The 19,720-nt window shown below is 33.9% G+C and overlaps 1 non-coding gene across 1 annotated transcript; it reads left to right on the top strand.

The window, feature by feature from the left end:
* The first annotated feature begins 1,049 nt into the window (after positions 1 to 1,049).
* LOC139903335 (small nucleolar RNA R71) lies at positions 1,050 to 1,156 on the top strand. Its single transcript, XR_011778161.1, has one exon. It is a non-coding gene; the product is annotated as a small nucleolar RNA R71 (small nucleolar RNA).
* Positions 1,157 to 19,720: the final 18,564 nt, after the last annotated feature.

Below are 19,720 nucleotides of genomic sequence, written 5' to 3'. Positions count from 1 at the left end.
AGAATTTGGATTGCTCGGCTTCAAGTCTTTCTTTTCTCATTTTACTCGGGTAAGGAAGTGGTGGTTGGTATGGTTTAACATAAGGTTTTGCCTTAACTGTGTTATCTTCATTAACCTTTTCAACTATCAGTTCTGTTTCCTTCTCTTGATCAGGCTGTGGTGCCTGTGTAGTAGGAATAGCGTCATCAGAAATTACAGGTATTTTAGGTGGTTTAAGTGTAATACCACTTCGTGTGGTAATGGCTTTAGCTGTTTCATTTCGGGGGTTAGCATTTGTATCGCTAGGTAGACTCCCTGGTTTTCTTTCACCTATCAACCTTGCTAGGTTACTTACTTCTTGTTCCAGATTTTGGATCAAAGCTTGTTGATTTCTAAATGCTTGAGCATTTTGTTCATTCGTTTGTTTCTGAGATGTGAAAAATTGAGTTTGAGATTCAACTAGCTTCGACATCATATCTTCTAAATTTGGATTTTTATCATCGGTTTGTGGTGGTTTATTTGAAAAAATAGGTCTTTGCTGGTTGTAAGTATTGTTAGATACTTGTTGATTGCTAGGACCTTGTTGGTTGTTGTATGGAACATTTCGGTTATAATTCTGATTTTGATTGTAGTTGGGTCTTGGCAGTTGATAATTATTCTGATAATTATTTCCAAGCCTTTGGTTCATGTATGAAACATTTTCTCTTTGTTCCATTGTTTGTTCAATACTGAGACAATCTTTTGTCAAATGTGGTCCTCCACACTGCTCACAACTAATTCGTATTGCGTGAATATCTTTAGTCATCTTTTCCATTCGTCTCTCGAAAGCATCTAACTTTGCGGAAATGGAATCAAAGTCATGGCTAGAATTGGCTCTAGCCGCTTTAGATGAACGAAGGATATCTTTTTATTGATGCCACTCATGTAAGTGGGAGGCAGTGTTATCAATAATTTTGTAAGCTTCAGTTGCGGTTTTCTTCATAATGAAACCACCAGCTGTTTTGTCAATGTCTTTTCGTGTAGCAACATCGCATCCTTGGTAGAATATTTGCACTATTTGATAAGTATCTAAACCGTGTTGAGGACATCCTCTCAACAACTTTCCGAATCTTGTCCACGCCTCATATAATGTTTCATTTGACTTTTGCATGAACGCAACAATTTCTCCTTGAAGTCTCACGGCTTTAGATGCCGGAAAGAATCTTTTAAGAAATTTCTCAACTAAAACATCCCATGTATCAATCGCCCCTTCAGGTAACGATTCTAACCAATCTTTGGCTTCTCCCTTTAAAGTCCAGGGAAATAACATGAGATAGATCTGTTCATCCTCAACTTCTCTGATTTTAAATAGAGTACATATCCTATTAAAGGTACGAAGATGTTCGTTTGGATCTTCTTTTGGTGTACCACTAAATTGGCATTGATTGGTCACCATGTGTAGTATTTGTCCTTTGATTTCATAATCTGGCGCATTAATATCTGGTTGAGTAATGGCATGACCTTGGCCAGTGCGTGTGGCTCTCATTCAATCTTCCATACTTATAGGTTCTTGATTTTCCATGATTGAATTTGTTGAATCTGAATCACTAGAGGATTCTGATTTAATGGTTTCTTCCTCGACAATCTCTGGTTGTATGATTTGCGGTTCAGGAGGAATGATTAGTGGTTCAGGATCTCTGAATTGTCCTTGAATATCCTCCAGATTCTCAATTGTGTGGTCGAGTTCAAAAAATGGATTATCGGAAATTTGAATTGGAGTACTTGGTCGACTAGATGATGATTCTAAAGAAAAATCAACGGCGACGATATTGGCTAGATGTTTTGGTCGAGTTACAGGAGGTGAACGTGTAAAAGGTGGTGAACGTTTTGCTCGGTGCATTCACAGAATAAAAATTATTAAAGTTATCAAATTAATAGACTTTTCTGATTTTGCCCACGTTTTGAATAGCCAATAGATGCAGCAGGTAGCCAGGACCCTTTATATCGGAAGCCCACAACTCGCCACTAACAAATCCAACTATTACTACGAACCAGAAAATTTTGGATGTCTATCAATTTAACAGCTTAAAATAATTTTTCGCGAAATTTAAAGAAGATAAAGAAAAATTCTATGTCCTAAAAACTAGAGCGTAGAAATGAGAAAAAAAAGCGCGTCGAGAAATAAGAGTCGAAAAACAAATGTCGAAAAACAAACAGTCGAAAAATAAAAATAAGAAAGAAAAGCGTCGAAACTTAAAAGTCTAAAAACTAAAAATTAAAACTTGTGTCGAAAGGTATTAAAGCTTAAAAGGAATTTTAAATCAAAAACGGCAATTACTTAAAAGATACTAAAATCTATTTAAAACAAAAGCGACAAGCGACGTCGTAAAATTCTAAAGCACCTAAATCTTAATATAAAGAAAAAGCACTTAAGGGATTTTACGGCAAAGTCTAAAAATCTAGAAATATAAAATAACTACGGCAAAAACTAAGTTTAAAACTAATTACGAACGAAAAATATACAATTTACGAATTAAACGTTAATATATACAATTTATAAAAAGAGATAAAAAAATGATAAAATTACTTATTTTATAAAAATATTATTTTTATATTATTATTTTATAAAAGTATTAAATATAATTATAAAAACTTAATTAAAACTAATTTAAATAAACTTAAACTAAATATTATTTAATTAAAACCCTAAATAATAACTTAATTAATAATAATAACTATTAAACGTAAACCCTAATCGTACAGTCAAAGGTAACAGACCTGTCTCCTCAGCTCATGCGATCGCATGAGTTGAAGGTTATTTTCCCATGTGGTCGCATGGTGTATGGATCCAGGCCACTTCTTGGGCTGCTACAATAACCAGCTCGTTTACTTATTTATTTTAATTTTTATTTGATTAAAAATAAAATATAAGTAATATCTATTTAAATAAATTTATATTTTTAAGAACTAAAAATAATACATTTATACCTTTATATAAATTATATTTAATATATTTTCTTTTTACTTAAACACTTAAATAACTATATAAATATTTTTTTATTTTTTTAATATTTAAAACTTATATAAATATATTTTTTACAAAAATAGCTTAAAAACGAAATATTTTTTTTATATATAGAGTTCGCTTTCGGGTCCCCGGCAGCGGCGCCAAAAATACTTGATGTGTGCGAGGTGTAATACGAAATAGATATTATTTTATTACGAAATACTATTAAATACAATACAATTTTACACAAGTTATTTATTTATTTATAGAATGGATATACCTAAACCTTGCTATAACATTTATATGCAGTGTACCTAATCGTAGAGTAGTGTAGTTTTTAGTAAGTCCGGTTCATTCCACAGGGATCTGCTGAGCTTAACGCTATATTTTTATTAACTATATTTGTATAAATATATATATAAGTAGTATTATTATTATTATAAAGGGGGGTTTTACCGTTTAATGACCGGTTTGTCGATTTTAAGTCCTAATGCAAAATATTAAATATAACTTAATTTAAAGCGTAAAGTAAACGACGATAAATAAAAATGCGATAAAATAAAAGTACGATAATTAAAAGTGCAATAAAATAAAAGTACGATAAATAAAATGACGATAAATAAAAGTGTGATGAGATATAAAATAAAAGAATTATGCTTATTTAAACTTCCGTAATCATGATGTTTTACGTGTTGATTTTAATTTATTACCATGGGTTAATTGTCCTTTGTCCTGGATTATTCGATATGTCCATCTGGTTTTGCCCATAATAGTCTATCGGTCATAATTATAAAGTACGAGAGTCTTCGTCAAATTAACCTTATACCCGAAGTCAAATATTCCAACTAATTGGGGATTCAAACTGTAACAAGATCTTAATACTTTGTTTAATGAATACACCAGGTTATCGACTGCGTGTAACCCAAGGTTTTAATACGTTGTTAACAATTACACCAATTACCCTTGAATGTAATCCACCCCTATTTTAATGAGTCAATTGACTATTAATTCATCCCCGTGTCTGGTCAAATGAATAATTATTAGTATTTATAGATATCCCGCCCACCGTACCCAGTCAAGCGTATATGGTTAAATATAAATACGTCAAATTATAAATCTCTATATTAAATCAACGAGATATCATTTAATTAATATAAAGCCCATTAATAGCCCATAGTCCAATTTCCACAAGTGTCGGTCTTTTGTCCAAACCTCAATTATGGTCCAAAGCTCAATAACCCAGTCTTTAATATTTAGTCCAACATCACGATTACTTCGGCTTAAATAAGCATAATAAAAACTTAGCTACGAGACATTAATTTAAAAAGGTTGAACATAACTTACAATGAGTATTAATCGCGTAGTGTTACACGGACAGAGTTTCGACTTACAAACTTAAAACATTCGCTATAATAACCTTATTATTATTATTAACTTAATATTAAAATTATAATTAAAATATAAATATATAATTGAGAGAGTAAGAGAAGTAGTTGATGAAGGGGTGTTTAACTCGTCCGAAAATGCTAAATTTATAGATGTGGCCAGGCTTTCCACTCCATGCAATCGCATGGAAAATACTCTTCCTGGCCATGCGATCGCATGGCCAGCTGTGACAGCTCAGAATGATTCCAAAACGTGGGCGGCTCGATTATTTAATATATATAATATAATATATATAATTTTATATATATTATATTATATTCCTGTGCATAGTTGACTTGTAATTTTAGGTCCGTTGACTCGCGCGTTGATAATTGGCTCAGGTCTCGGTTCCGGATTTTTGAACGTCCTTTCATACGATTTAATATCTTGTACTTTGCGTTTTGCGGCTTGTACTCTTGTAATTTTGAGACGTTTCTCATCAATAAATTGAACCACTTAGATTGTACTTTGTACTTTTTAGCATTTTGGTCGTTTGCTTCTTCAAATCGTCGAATCTGTCTTTTGTCTTCACCTTTTTTTATTTAAACGAATATCACTTGGAAATAGAACAATTGCAACTAAAAGCTTGTCTTTCTGGAAGGATAATGCTATGAAATATGTGTTCGTTTTTAGCATTATCAGTAACCCAAATGGGTGTGTTAACCTTGAAATGGATCAAATGAGTCTTTGATGACCTAAATTGTTTAATGAGTGTAAAAGTACGATAACCTTGTGTTAAAAAGTGTATTAAGACCATATTTGGTTAAAGTTAGAGATTTGGCGTAATCTCGACCTAGAGTAAGGTTAAGGGTGCAAATGGGTTACATTTAGACTAGAGTCAAAATGACACTAAGGTGGTGAGTGAGTTGGTTGACCAACTTGATTGTGTGATTGATTATATGCATAATGTTGAAATGTCCCGTTCATATTGATTATAAACGTTCCATATTAATTGATTTCGTAGCGAGGTTTTGACCTCTATATGAGACGTTTTTCAAAGACCGCATTCATTTTTAAAACAACCATAACCTTTATTTTATCGATAAAGGTTTAAAAAGCATTACGTAGATTATCAAGTAATGATAATCTAAAATATACCGTTTACACACGACCATTACATAATGGTTTACAATAAGAATATATTACCTCAAAAATAAGTTTCTTGAATGCAGTTTTTACATAATATCATACAAGCATGGACTCCAAATCTTGTCCTTATTTTAGTATGCAACAGCGGAAGCTCTTAATAATCACCTGAGAATAAACATGATTAAAACATCCACAAAAATGTTGGTGAGTTATAGGTTTAACCTATATATTATCAAATCATAATAATAGACCACAAGATTTCATATTTCAATATACATCCCATACATAGAGATAAAAATCATTCATATGGTGAACACCTGGTAACCGACATTAACAAGATGCATATAAGAATATCCCCTATCATTCCGGGAAATCCTTCGGACATGATAAAAATGAATTCAAAGTACTAAAGCATCCGGTACTTTGGATGGGGTTCGTTAGGCCCAATAGATCTATCTTTAGGATTCACGTCAATTAGTAGATCGGTTTACTAATTCTTAGGTTACCAAGCAAAAGGGGCATATTCGGCTTCGATCATTCACCCATATAATGTAGTTTCAATTACTTGTGTCTATTTCGTAAAACATTTATAAAACTGCATGTATTCTCATCCCAAAATATTAGATTTTAAAAGTGGGACTATAACTCACTTTCACAGATTTTTACTTCGTCGGGAAGTAAGACTTGGCCACTGGTCGATTCACGAACCTATAACAAATATGTACATATATATCAAAGTATGTTCAAAATATATTTACAACACTTTTAATACATTTTGATGTTTTAAGTTTATTAAGTCAGCTGTCCTCGTTAGTAACCTACAACTAGTTGTCCACAGTTATATGTACAGAAATAAATCGATATATATTATCTTGAATCAATCCACGACCCAGTGTATACACGTCTCAGGCTAGATCACAACTCAAAGCATATATATTTTTGGAATCAACCTCAACCCTGTATAGCTAACTCCAACATTACTGCATATAGAGTGTCTATGGTTGTTCCAAATAATATATATACATGGGTCGATATGATATGTCAAAACATTTGCATACGTGTCTATGGTATCCCAAGATTACATAATATATTAGAATACATGTATAATACAATATAAGTTAGCTAGGATATGATTTGTATAGAATTGTTAATATTTCCCGTAGCTACAAAAATCAAAAAATATCCAATCTTGTTTTACACATAACTTCTTCATTTTAAATCCGTTTTGAGTGAATCAAATTACTATGGTTTTATATTGAACTCTATTTTATGAATCTAAACAGAAAAAGTATAGGTTTATAGTCGGAAATATAAGTTACAAGTCATTTTTGTAAGAGGTAGTCATTTCAGTCGAAAGAACGACGTCTTGATGACCATTTTGAAAAACATACTTCCACTTTGAGTTTAACCATGATTTTTGGATATAGTTTCATGTTCATAAGAAAAATCATTTTCCCAGAACAACTTTTAAATCAAAGTTTATCATAGTTTTTAATTAACTAACCCAAAACAGCCCGCGGTGTTACTACGACGGCGTAAATCCGGTTTTACGGTGTTTTTCGTATTTCCATGTTTTAAATCATTAAGTTAGCAAATCATATAGATATAGAACATGTGTTTAGTTGATTTTAAAAGTCAAGTTAGAAGGATTAACTTTTGTTTGCGAACAAGTTTAGAATTAATTAAACTATGTTCTAGTGATTTCAAGTTTAAACCTTCGAATAAGATAGCTTTATATGTATGAATCGAATGAGGTTATGAACATCATTACTACCTCAAGTTTTGTGGATAAACCTACTGGAAAAGATACAAATGGATCTAGCTTCAAAGGATCCTTGGATGACTTGAAAGTTCTTGAAGCAGAATCATGACACGAAAACAAGTTCAAGTAAGATCATCACTCGAAATAAGATTGTTATAGTTATAGAAATTGAACCAAAGTTTGAATATCAGTATTACCTTGTATTAGAAAGATATCTTACTGTAAATAAGAAATATTTCTTGAGGTTGGATGATCACTTTACAAGATTGGAAGTAAGCTAGCAAACTTGGAAGTATTCTTGATTTTATGAAACTAGAACTTGTGGAATTTATGAAGAACACTTAGAACTTGAAGATGGAACTTGAGAGAGATCAATTAGATGAAGAAAATTGAAGAATGAAAGTGTTTGTAGGTGTTTTTGGTCGTTGATATATGGATTAGATATAAAGGATATGTAATTTTGTTTTCATGTAAATAAGTCATGAATGATTACTCATATTTTTTGTAATTTTATGAGATATTTCATGCTAGTTGCCAAATGATGGTTCCCACATGTGTTAGGTGACTCACATGGGCTGCTAAGAGCTGATCATTGGAGTGTATATACCAATAGTACATACATCTAAAAGCTCTGTATTGTACGAGTACGAATACGGGTGCATACGAGTAGAATTGTTGATGAAACTGAACGAGGATGTAATTGTAAGCATTTTTGTTAAGTAGAAGTATTTTGATAAGTGTCTTGAAGTCTTTCAAAAGTGTATGAATACATATTAAAACACTACATGTATATACATTTTAACTGAGTCGTTAAGTCATCGTTAGTCGTTACATGTAAATGTTGTTTTGAAACCTTTAGGTTAACGATCTTGTTAAATGTTGTTAACCCATTGTTTATTATATCTAAAGAGATGTTAAATTATTACATTATCATGATATCATGATGTATTAATATATATTAATATGATATATATATACATTAAATGTCGTTACAACGATAATCGTTACATATATGTCTCGTTTCAAAATCATTAAGTTAGTAGTCTTGTTTTTACATATGTAGTTCATTGTTAATATACTTAATGATATGTTTACTTATCATAATATCATGTTAACTATATATATATATATATATATATATATATATATATATATATATATATATATATATATATATATATATATATATATATATCCATATATATGTCATCATATAGTTTTTACAAGTTTTAACGTTCGTGAATCACCGGTCAACTTGGGTGGTCAATTGTCTATATGAAACCTATTTCAATTAATCAAGTCTTAACAAGTTTGATTGCTTAACATATTGGAAACACTTAATCATGTAAATAACAATTTCATTTAATATATATAAACATGGAAAAGTTCGGGTCACTACAGTACCTACCCGTTAAATAAATTTCGTCCCGAAATTTTATGCAGTTGGAGGTGTTGACGTATCTTCTGGAAATAAGTGCGGGTATTTCTTCTTCATCTAATCTTCTCGTTCCCAGGTGAACTCGGGTACTCTACGAGCATTCCATCGAACTTTAACAATTGGCATCTTGTTTTGCTTAAGTCTTTTAACCTCACGATCCATTATTTCGACGGGTTCTTCGATGAATTGAAGTTTTTCGTTGATTTGGATTTCGTCTAACGGAATAGTGAGATCTTCTTTAGCAAAACATTTCTTCAAATTTGAGACGTGGAAAGTGTTATGTACAGTCGCGAGTTGTTGTGGTAATTCAAGTCGGTAAGCTACTGGTCCGACACGATCAATAATCTTGAATGGTCCTATATACCTTGGATTTAATTTCTCTTGTTTACCAAATCGAACAACGCCTTTCCAAGGTGCAACCTTAAGCATGACCATCTCTCCAATTTCAAATTATATATCTTTTCTTTTAATGTCGGCGTAGCTCTTTTGTCGACTTTGGGCGGTTTTCAACCGTTGTTGAATTTGGATGATCTTCTCGGTAGTTTCTTGTATTATCTCCGGACCCGTAATCTGTCTATCCCCCACTTCATTCCAACAAATCAGAGACCTGCACTTTCTACCATAAAGTGCTTCAAACGGCGCCATCTCAATGCTTGAATGGTAGTTGTTGTTGTAGGAAAATTCTGCTAACGGTAGATGTCGATCCCAACTGTTTCCGAAATCAATAACACATGCTCGTAGCATGTCTTCAAGTGTTTGTATCGTCCTTTCACTCTGCCCATCAGTTTGTGGATGATAGGCAGTACTCATTTCTAGACGAGTTCCTAATGCTTGCTGTAATGTCTGCCAGAATCTTGAAATAAATCTGCCATCCCTATCAGAGATAATAGAGATTGGTATTCCATGTCTGGAGACGACTTCCTTCAAATACAGTCGTGCTAACTTCTCCATCTTGTCATCTTCTCTTATTGGCAGGAAGTGGGCTGATTTGGTGAGACGATCAACTATTACCCAAATAGTATCAAAACCACTTGCAGTCCTTGGCAATTTAGTGATGAAATCCATGGTAATGTTTTCCCATTTCCATTCTGGGATTTCGGGTTGTTGAAGTAGACCTGATGGTTTCTGATGCTCCGCTTTGACCTTAGAACACGTCAAACATTCCCCTACATATTTAGCAACATCGGCTTTCATAACTGGCCACCAAAAATGTTTCTTGAGATCCTTGTACATCTTCCCCGTTCCAGGATGTATTGAGTATCTGGTTTTGTGAGCTTCTTTAAGTACCATTTCTCTCATATCTCCAAATTTTGGTACTCAAATTCTTTCAGCCCTATACCGGGTTATATCTTCCCGAATATTAAGATGCTTCTCCGATCCTTTGGGTATTTCATTCTTTAAATTTCCCTCTTTTAAAACTCCTTGTTGTACCTCCTTTATTTGAGTAGTAATGTTATTGTGAATCATTATATTCATAGATTTTACTCGAATGGGTTCTCTATCCTTTCTGCTCAAGGCGTCGGCTACCACATTTGCCTTCCCCGGGTGGTAACAAATCTCAAAGTCGTAATCATTCAATAGTTCAATCCACCTACGCTGCCTCATGTTCAGTTGTTTCTGATTAAATATGTGTTGAAGACTTTTGTGGTCGGTATATATAATACTTTTGACCCCATATAAGTAGTGCCTCCAAGTCTTTAATGCAAAAACAACCGCGCCTAATTCCAAATCATGTGTCGTATAATTTTGCTCGTGAATCTTCAATTGTCTAGACGCATAAGCAATTACCTTCGTTCGTTGCATTAATACACAGCCGAGACCTTGCTTTGAGGCATCACAATATATCACAAAATCATCATTCCCATCAGGTAATGACAATATAGGTGCCGTAGTTAACTTTTTCTTCAACAATTGAAACGCTTTCTCTTGTTCATCTTTCCATTCAAATTTCTTCCCTTTATGCGTTAATGCAGTCAAGGGTTTTGCTATTCTGGAAAAGTTTTGGATGAACCTTCTGTAGTAACCAGCTAGTCCTAAAAACTGGCATATGTGTTTCGGAGTTTTCGGGGTTTCGCACTTTTCAACGGTTTCAATCTTTGCTGGATCCACCTGAATACCTTCTTTATTCAATATGTGACCGAGGAATTGAACTTCTTCCAACCAAAATGCACACTTTAAAAACTTAGCGTACAGTTTTTCTTTTCTCGGCAACTCTAGCACTTTTCTCAAATGTTCTTCGTGCTCTTGATCATTCTTTGAGTAAATAAGTATGTCATCGATGAAAATAATGAAAACTTGTCAAGATATGGCCCACACACTCGGTTCATGAGGTCCATGAACACAGCTAGTGCGTTAGTCAATCCAAACGGCATAACCATAAACTCGTAATGACCATATCGCGTCCTAAAAGCAGTCTTTGGAATATCATCCTCCTTCACCCGCATTTGATGATACCCAGAACGTAAATCGATCTTTGAATAAACAAACGAGCCTTGTAGTTGATCAAATAAATCGTCGATTCTCGGTAATGGGTAACAGTTCTTGATGGTAAGTTTGTTCAACTCTCGGTAGTAGATACACAACCTGAATGTACCATCTTTCTTCTTGACAAACAAAACAGGAGCTCCCCATGGTGATGTGCTTGGTCGAATGAAACCACGCTCTAAAAGTTCTTGTAATTGGCTCTGAAGTTCCTTCATTTTGCTGGGTGCGAGTCTGTATGGAGCACGAGCTATTGGTGCAGCTCCCGGTACAAGGTCTATTTGAAATTCAACGGATCGGTGTGGAGGTAGTCCCGGTAATTCTTTCGAAAATACATCGGGAAATTCTTTTGCGATGGGAACATCAATGATGTTCTTTTCTTCAGGTTTAACTTCCTCTATGTGTGCTAGAATGACGTAACAACCTTTTCTTATTAGTTTTTGCGCCTTCAAACTACTAATAAGATTTAATTTCGCGTTGTTCTTTTCTCCATATACCATTAAAGGTTTTCCTTTTTCACGCATAATGCGAATCGCATTTTTGTAACAAACGACCTCTGCTCTCACCTTTTTCAACCAGTCCATGCCAATTATTACATCAAAACTTCCTAACTCGACTGGTATTAAATCAATTTTAAACGTTTCATCCCCCAGTTTAATTTCTCTCTCCCGACATATATTATCTGCTGAAATTAATTTACCGTTTGCTAATTCGAGTAAAAATTTATTATCCAAAGGCGTCAATGGGCAACTTAATTTAGCACAAAATTCTCTACTCATATAGCTTCTATCCGCACCCGAATCAAATAAAACATAAGCAGATTTATCGTCAATAAGAAACGTACCCGTAACAAGCTCCAGGTCTTCCTGTGCTTCTGCCGCATTAATATTGAAAACTCTTCCACGGCCCTGCCCATTAGTATTCCCCTGATTCGGGTAATTTCTAATAATGTGGCCCGGTTTTCCACATTTATAACAAACAGCGTTGGTATTACTTGCTCCGACACTATTCGTTTCGGCATTACTTGTTCCGACATTATTTGCTCCCTTTGTTCTGTTAAACTTTGGTCCGTAGACCTCACACTTTGTCACGCTATGACCATTTCTTTTACACCTGTTGCAAAATGTCGTGCAAAACCCCTAGTGATTTTCTTCACACCTATGACATGGATGTTTTTGGTTTTTGTTGCCGTTGTTGTTATTGAGGTTGTTGTTGGGATTGTTATTGTTGTTGAAATGGTTGTTGTAGTTGTTGTTGTTGGGATGTTTGTTGTAGTTATTGTTAGGATTACGGTTATTGTTGCGATTGTTGTTGCGGTTGTTGGGATGGTTGTTGTGATTGTGGTTGTAATTGTTGTTGTTGTTGTACTGGTGACTCTTGTCACCGTTTTCCTCCCACTTCCTCTTGAGTTGTTTTGTGTTGGCTTCTTCGGCCGCCTGCTCTTTAATTCTTCCCTCAATCTGATTTATGAGTTTATGAGCCATTCGACTTGCCTTCTGTATAGAAGCGGGCTCGTGTGAACTTACATCTTCTTGAATCCTTACTGGTAACCCTTTTACAAACGTGTCGATCTTCTCTTCTTCATATTCGAATGCTCCCGGACACAATAGGCACAACTCTGTGAATCGTCGTTCATATGTGGTAATGTCGAACCCTTGTGTTCGTAACTCTCTAAGTTCTGGCTTGAGTTTATTAACTTCGTTTCTAGGACGGTACTGCTCGTTCATCAATTGCTTGAATGCCGACCACGGTAGTGCGTAAGCAGCATTTTGTCCTACATGTTCAAGATAGGTGTTCCACCACGTTAACGCGGTACCTGTGAAGGTATACGTAGCGTACTTAACTTTGTCCTCTTCAGTACACTTACTTATGGCAAACATCGATTCGACTTTCTCGGTCCACCGTTTCAATCCAATTAGTCCTTCGGTTCCATCAAATCCCAAAGGTTTGTAGGCAGTGAATTCTTTGTAGGTGCAACCTACACAATTTCTTGCACCGTTAGCTGCATTGCTAGATTCAAAGTTATTGTTGGTATGTAGCGCAGCCTGTACTGCGGCTATGTTTGCAGCAAGAAAGGTACGAAATTCCTCTTCGCTCATATTCATGGTTTGTCGAGTAGTCGGTGCCATTTCCTTCAAAATAGCCAACTGAATCGAGTTAATCATACAGAATATTAAGAGTAGTCAATAGTATTTCGTAGCATAATATGAACTCATTTATAAAAGCTTTTTCTTCATAATAGCATTTTATAAGTTTAAATTCGGGTACTACCTATCCGTTAAGTTCATACTTTGTAGCTAATATACAATTCAACTACTACAATTCCATATAAAAAACTGATTATAATAATATATCACATACAAATATTCTTCAAACTTACAACTTCGCTATATTACATATAACATGAAATATAGTACACTTTGATACATGACAGTTTTGAAGATAAACCTAGTTAATACGCAAGTTGTTCAACAAAGGAAATAAAGACACGTAATTCACAAGTCCAGAAACAAGTCATGCATTCTGGTTTTACTAAGACGACTTCCCATCCTTGGTCTTGTGGAAAATAACCGTTATGACCATTGGCTAGGCAGCATGTTGTAATGTCATCAAAAGGACGAGGGTTTCGTAATGTCCAACAGCCCCGTAATAATCTAAAAACCTTGTTTCTCACCCCAACTACTGAATCCGTCACTTGTGGGAAGGTCTTATTTAAAAGCTGCAATTCGATGTTCTTTTTCTCACTTTGGTAAGAAGCGAACATCACTAACCCGTAAGCATAACATGCTTCTTTATGTTGCATGTTAGAAGCTCTTTCTAATTCACGAAATCCTATATTAGGATATGTTGAGTCAAAATAGGTTCTTAACCCGTAGCGTAAAATTGCATTTGGGTTCCCCGCATTTAACGCTTTAAAGAAAACACGACGTAGCTTACGTTCTCCCCAATATGATATACCCCACCTATCAAAGGAAAGCCTTTTATAAACTAAGGCATTTCTGGAAAGTGTTTCAAATGTTTGACAAGTTAATTTCGCCATAACTAAATGTGCTGATGAATTCTGACCGACTCTAGACAAGATTTCCTCAATCATATCCTCTGGTAGGTCTTCTAAAATATTCGGTTGTCTACCCTTAATGTCCATTTTGTTTTTATACTGTAAAATAGACAAGGATTAGATTCATAAAAGATAATTAACAAACAATATAAGCAATTTTTACATAGAACATAAAAGTACAAGCACAGTACAATACATATAATACACAACATGATTACAACCCTCTAATCTGAATCGCTGGTTTCTTCTTCTTCGGACTTGGTTCGTTTTCCTAATTTTCTAGGAATATATGATGTTCCTCTAATATGAGCCGTCATTTTTCATAATGGTTTAGAAAAACCTTGTGGTTTAGAGGTTCCCGGGTCATTGTTACATTTTAGGAAATACGGGTGTTGTCGATACATATAAAGCTCATCGGGGTTGGAATCGGGTTTCTCTATTTTTATACCTTTTCCCTAATTATTTTCTTTCGCTTTATTAAATTGGGTCGAGGTAATTTCTATAACATCATCGAAATCCTCATCGGGATCCGATTCATCGGAAAATTGGTAATCCTCCCAATATTTTGCTTCCTCGGCGGAAACACCATTGACCATTATTAACTTTGGTCCGTTGGTTGAGGATTTTCTTTTATTTAATCGATTTACTATAGGTATCAATATTTCTTCCTCTGGAACCTCTTCTTCTTCTGGTTCCTCCTCTTCCGATTCCTCCTCTTCTGGTTTCTCCTCTTCCGGTTCCTCCTCTTCCGATTCCTCTTCTTCCGTTTCCTCTTCGGGAATTTGTGAATCTTCCCAAAATATATTCAACTCTTCATTATTATTAGGTGAATCAAATCATAATAATAGACCACAAGATTTCATATTTCAATATACATCCCATACATAGAGATAAAAATCATTCATATGGTGAACACCTGGTAACCGACATTAACAAGATGCATATAAGAATATCCCCTATCATTCCGAAAAATCTTTCGGACATGATAAAAACGAATTCGAAGTACTAAAGCATCCGGTACTTTGGATGGGGTTCGTTAGGCCCAATAGATATATCTTTAGGATTCGCGTCAATTAGTAGATCGGTTTACTAATTCTTAGGTTACCAAGCAAAAGGGGCATATTCGGCTTCGATCATTCACCCATATAATGTAGTTTCAATTACTTGTGTCTATTTCGTAAAACATTTATAAAACTGCATGTATTCTCATCCCAAAATATTAGATTTTAAAAGTGGGACTATAACTCACTTTCACAGATTTTTACTTCGTCGGGAAGTAAGACTTGGCCACTGGTTGATTCACGAACCTATAACAAATATGTACATATATATCAAAGTATGTTCAAAATATATTTACAACACTTTTAATACATTTTGATGTTTTAAGTTTATTAAGTCAGCTGTCCTCGTTAGTAACCTACAACTAGTTGTCCACAGTTATATGTACAGAAATAAATCGATATATATTATCTTGAATCAATCCACGACCCAGTGTATACACGTCTCAGGCTAGATCACAACTCAAAGCATATATATTTTTGGAATCAAGCTCTACCCTGTATAGCTAACTCCAACATTACTGCATATAGAGTGTCTATGGTTGTTCCAAATAATATATATACATGGGTCGATATGATATGTAAAAACATTTGCATACGTGTCTATGGTATCCCAAGATTACATAATATATTAGAATATATGTATAATACAATATAAGTTAGCTAGGATATGATTTGTATAGAATTGTTAATATTTCCCGTAGCTACAAAAATCAAAAAATATCCAATCTTGTTTTACCCATAACTTCTTCATTTTAAATCCGTTTTGAGTGAATCAAATTGCTATGGTTTCATATTGAACTCTATTTTATGAATCTAAACAGAAAAAGTATAGGTTTATAGTCGGAAATATAAGTTACAAGTCATTTTTGTAAGAGGTAGTCATTTCAGTTGAAAGAACGACGTCTTGATGACCATTTTGAAAAACATACTTCCACTTTGAGTTTAACCATGATTTTTGGATATAGTTTCATGTTCATAAGAAAAATCATTTTCCCAGAAGAACAACTTTTAAATCAAAGTTTATCATAGTTTTTAATTAACTAACCCAAAACAGCCCGCGGTGTTACTACGACGGTGTAAATCCGGTTTTACGGTGTTTTTCGTGTTTCCGGGTTTTAAATCATTAAGTTATCATATCATATAGATATAGAACATGTGTTTAGTTGATTTTAAAAGTCAAATTAGAAGGATTAACTTTTGTTTGCGAACAAGTTTAGAATTAACTAAACTATGTTCTAGTGATTTCAAGTTTAAACCTTCGAATAAGATAGCTTTATATGTATGAATCGAATGATGTTATGAACATCATTACTACCTCAAATTTTGTGGATAAACCTACTGGAAAAGAGACAAATGGATCTAGCTTCAAAGGATCCTTGGATGGCTTGAAAGTTCTTGAAGCAGAATCATGACACGAAAACAAGTTCAAGTAAGATCATCACTCGAAATAAGATTGTTATAGTTATAGAAATTGAACCAAAATTTGAATATGAGTATTACCTTGTATTAGAAAGATATCTTACTGTAAATAAGAAAGATTTCTTGAGGTTGGATGATCACTTTACAAGATTGGAAGTAAGCTAGCAAACTTGGAAGTATTCTTGATTTTATGAAACTAGAACTTGTAGAATTTATGAAGAACACTTAGAACTTGAAGATGGAACTTGAGAGAGATCAATTAGATGAAGAAAATTGAAGAATGAAAGTGTTTGTAGGTGTTTTTGGTCGTTGGTATATGGATTAGATATAAAGGATATGTAATTTTGTTTTCATGTAAATAAGTCATGAATGATTACTCATATTTTTTGTAATTTTATGAGATATTTCATGCTAGTTGCCAAATGATGGTTCCTACATGTGTTAGGTAACTCACATGGGCTGCTAAGAGCTGATCATTGGAGTGTATATACCAATAGTACATACATCTAAAAGCTGTGTATTGTACGAGTACGAATACGGGTGCATACGAGTAGAATTGTTGATGAAACTGAACGAGGATGTAATTGTAAGCATTTTTGTTAAGTAGAAGTATTTTGATAAGTGTCTTGAAGTCTTTCAAAAGTGTATGAATACATATTAAAACACTACATGTATATACATTTTAACTGAGTCGTTAAGTCATCGTTAGTCGTTACATGTAAATGTTGTTTTGAAACCTTTAGGTTAACGATCTTGTTAAATGTTGTTAACCCATTGTTTATTATATCTAAAGAGATGTTAAATTATTACATTATCATGATATCATGATGTATTAATATATCTTAATATGATATATATACATTACATGTCATTACAACGATAATCGTTACATATATGTCTCGTTTCAAAATCATTAAGTTAGTAGTCTTGTTTTTACATATGTAGTTCATTGTTAATATACTTAATGATATGTTTACTTATCATAATATCATGTTAACTATATATATATATCCATATATATGTCATCATATAGTTTTTACAAGTTTTAACGTTCGTGAATCACCGGTCAACTTGGGTGGTCAATTGTCTATATGAAACCTATTTCAATTAATCAAGTCTTAACAAGTTTGATTGCTTAACATATTGGAAACACTTAATCATGTAAATAACAATTTCATTTAATATATATAAACATGGAAAAGTTCGGGTCACTACAAATGTAATAGGTACGTTACATTGAAGGTTGCAAGCTTGATTTCTAATTCACCAAAGGCGTTAAGGTGAGTGGTATAATTATACATGTGTGTATATAATGTATTTACTTGTGCGAGATGCGATGATGTTTTAAAGTTCGGGCGTTCGATACCTCATCTTCATGTGTGGCATGTGATATGGGTTTAAAGTTCGGGCGTTCGATACCATATCATATGTATGTGTGCGGGCGTGAAGTGTGGGTTTAAAGTTCGGGCGTTCGATACCACATTTCACGTGATGGGTGGGTTTAAAGTTCGGGCGATCGATACCACCCAAGGGACTAGTGATGCATACTAGTGGCGTCTGCGTGGCTAACGGTTCATTTGCGAGAATCGTTCCTTTTTGTGCTTTGGTTAACTATGGTTATGTGTTGTAATGTAGCATGTTGTACTTTCGTGTTGTATGCTATTATTGTGCTAGCTTATATTATCGGTGATTTAGCGTTATACTTTATGACGGTATGCAAATTAAAATGATAGCGTATATGAGGAATTGTGTAAGTGATTGCAAGTAAGTAGGTTATATATGTATATGTATAATTATTGTATTCACTAAGCGTTTTGCTTACCCTCTCGTTGTTTACTCTTTTTAGGCTCCGGCGTGGACAAAGAAAAGGGTACTCATTTGGATTAGTGGCCTCCCGTTTTTGTTTTGGATAGGGGACGCTTTGGGGGTTTGCGTTTGAAGTTCGACCAAGATGTGGGTAGTTTAACCCCAAACACCATGCTCTAGGTGTCATTTGGAATTTAAACTCTTATGGTCGAAACTTGTATTTTGAACGAAATCCGTAAACGGGTCGTTGTGGGCCCAGTGTTGTAAAACTCGTTTTCATTGTGGAAATCTCTTAGTTTTACTTATTATAAAGTGTTATGATAATTGGTTTCGTGAAAAAGTGTCGGGAAGCGGGTTTTCGTCCGCTTAAGTTGGACTCCTGGGACAGTCCCTGGTAGTTCATTTGGACCCCGTCCAGATCTATTGGACGCCGTCCAGCCCTTCACAACTGGACGCCGTCCAGATACACTTCCCTACAAAAAAAAAATTTGGGGTCCTGTTTTCAGTTGAATAATGGGTTGGGTCGTTACAATTTAATGCCGCTTAGTTTCTTTGGTTTGCTTTAGGTGTTGTTGTAGGTTGTTTTGTTAGTGTCGGTTTTATCTTGTTGTATTGTATATTGTTTGTGTGTGGCTTGTGCGTTTTGGTTGTTTTTAGGTTAAGCGTTTTAATTTTGTTATGGCTCGGTTAGAGTTAGCTTAGTCTAATTTTTGTTATTCCTAGCATGTTTAGTTTTAGCGAGTCGTTATGCTTAGTTTGGTTGTATCGATTTATATAGGTTCCTTCATTATTTGATTTTGATGAAAGTTTCCTATTTTTAATAGGTAATTGCTATTTTAGAAAAAGAAATAATGAAGTATAAAATATATATATATATATATATATATATATATATATATATATATATATATATATATATATATATATATATATATATATATATATATATACTCCCTCCGTTCCAATTTAATAGTCCACAGACAAAATGGCACACAGTTTAAGGAAATCCCACTAACTTCATTTATCCACCAATGAAATATTTTCTCTCTCCAGATCCACCAATCAAATATCCTTTTTCCTTTCTATTTATGGAAGTGGACTATTAATTTGAAAAATCCCAAAATGGAAAAACATGACTATCTAATTGGGACGGAGGTAGTATACTATAATTAAAAATGCATATATACATACACAGCACATAGTCCATACAAACCAT

Source organism: Rutidosis leptorrhynchoides, chromosome 3 (assembly GCF_046630445.1).
Source record: "Rutidosis leptorrhynchoides isolate AG116_Rl617_1_P2 chromosome 3, CSIRO_AGI_Rlap_v1, whole genome shotgun sequence".
NCBI classification, from domain to species: domain Eukaryota; kingdom Viridiplantae; phylum Streptophyta; class Magnoliopsida; order Asterales; family Asteraceae; genus Rutidosis; species Rutidosis leptorrhynchoides.
This window is presented reverse-complemented; position numbering and strand designations above follow the sequence as displayed.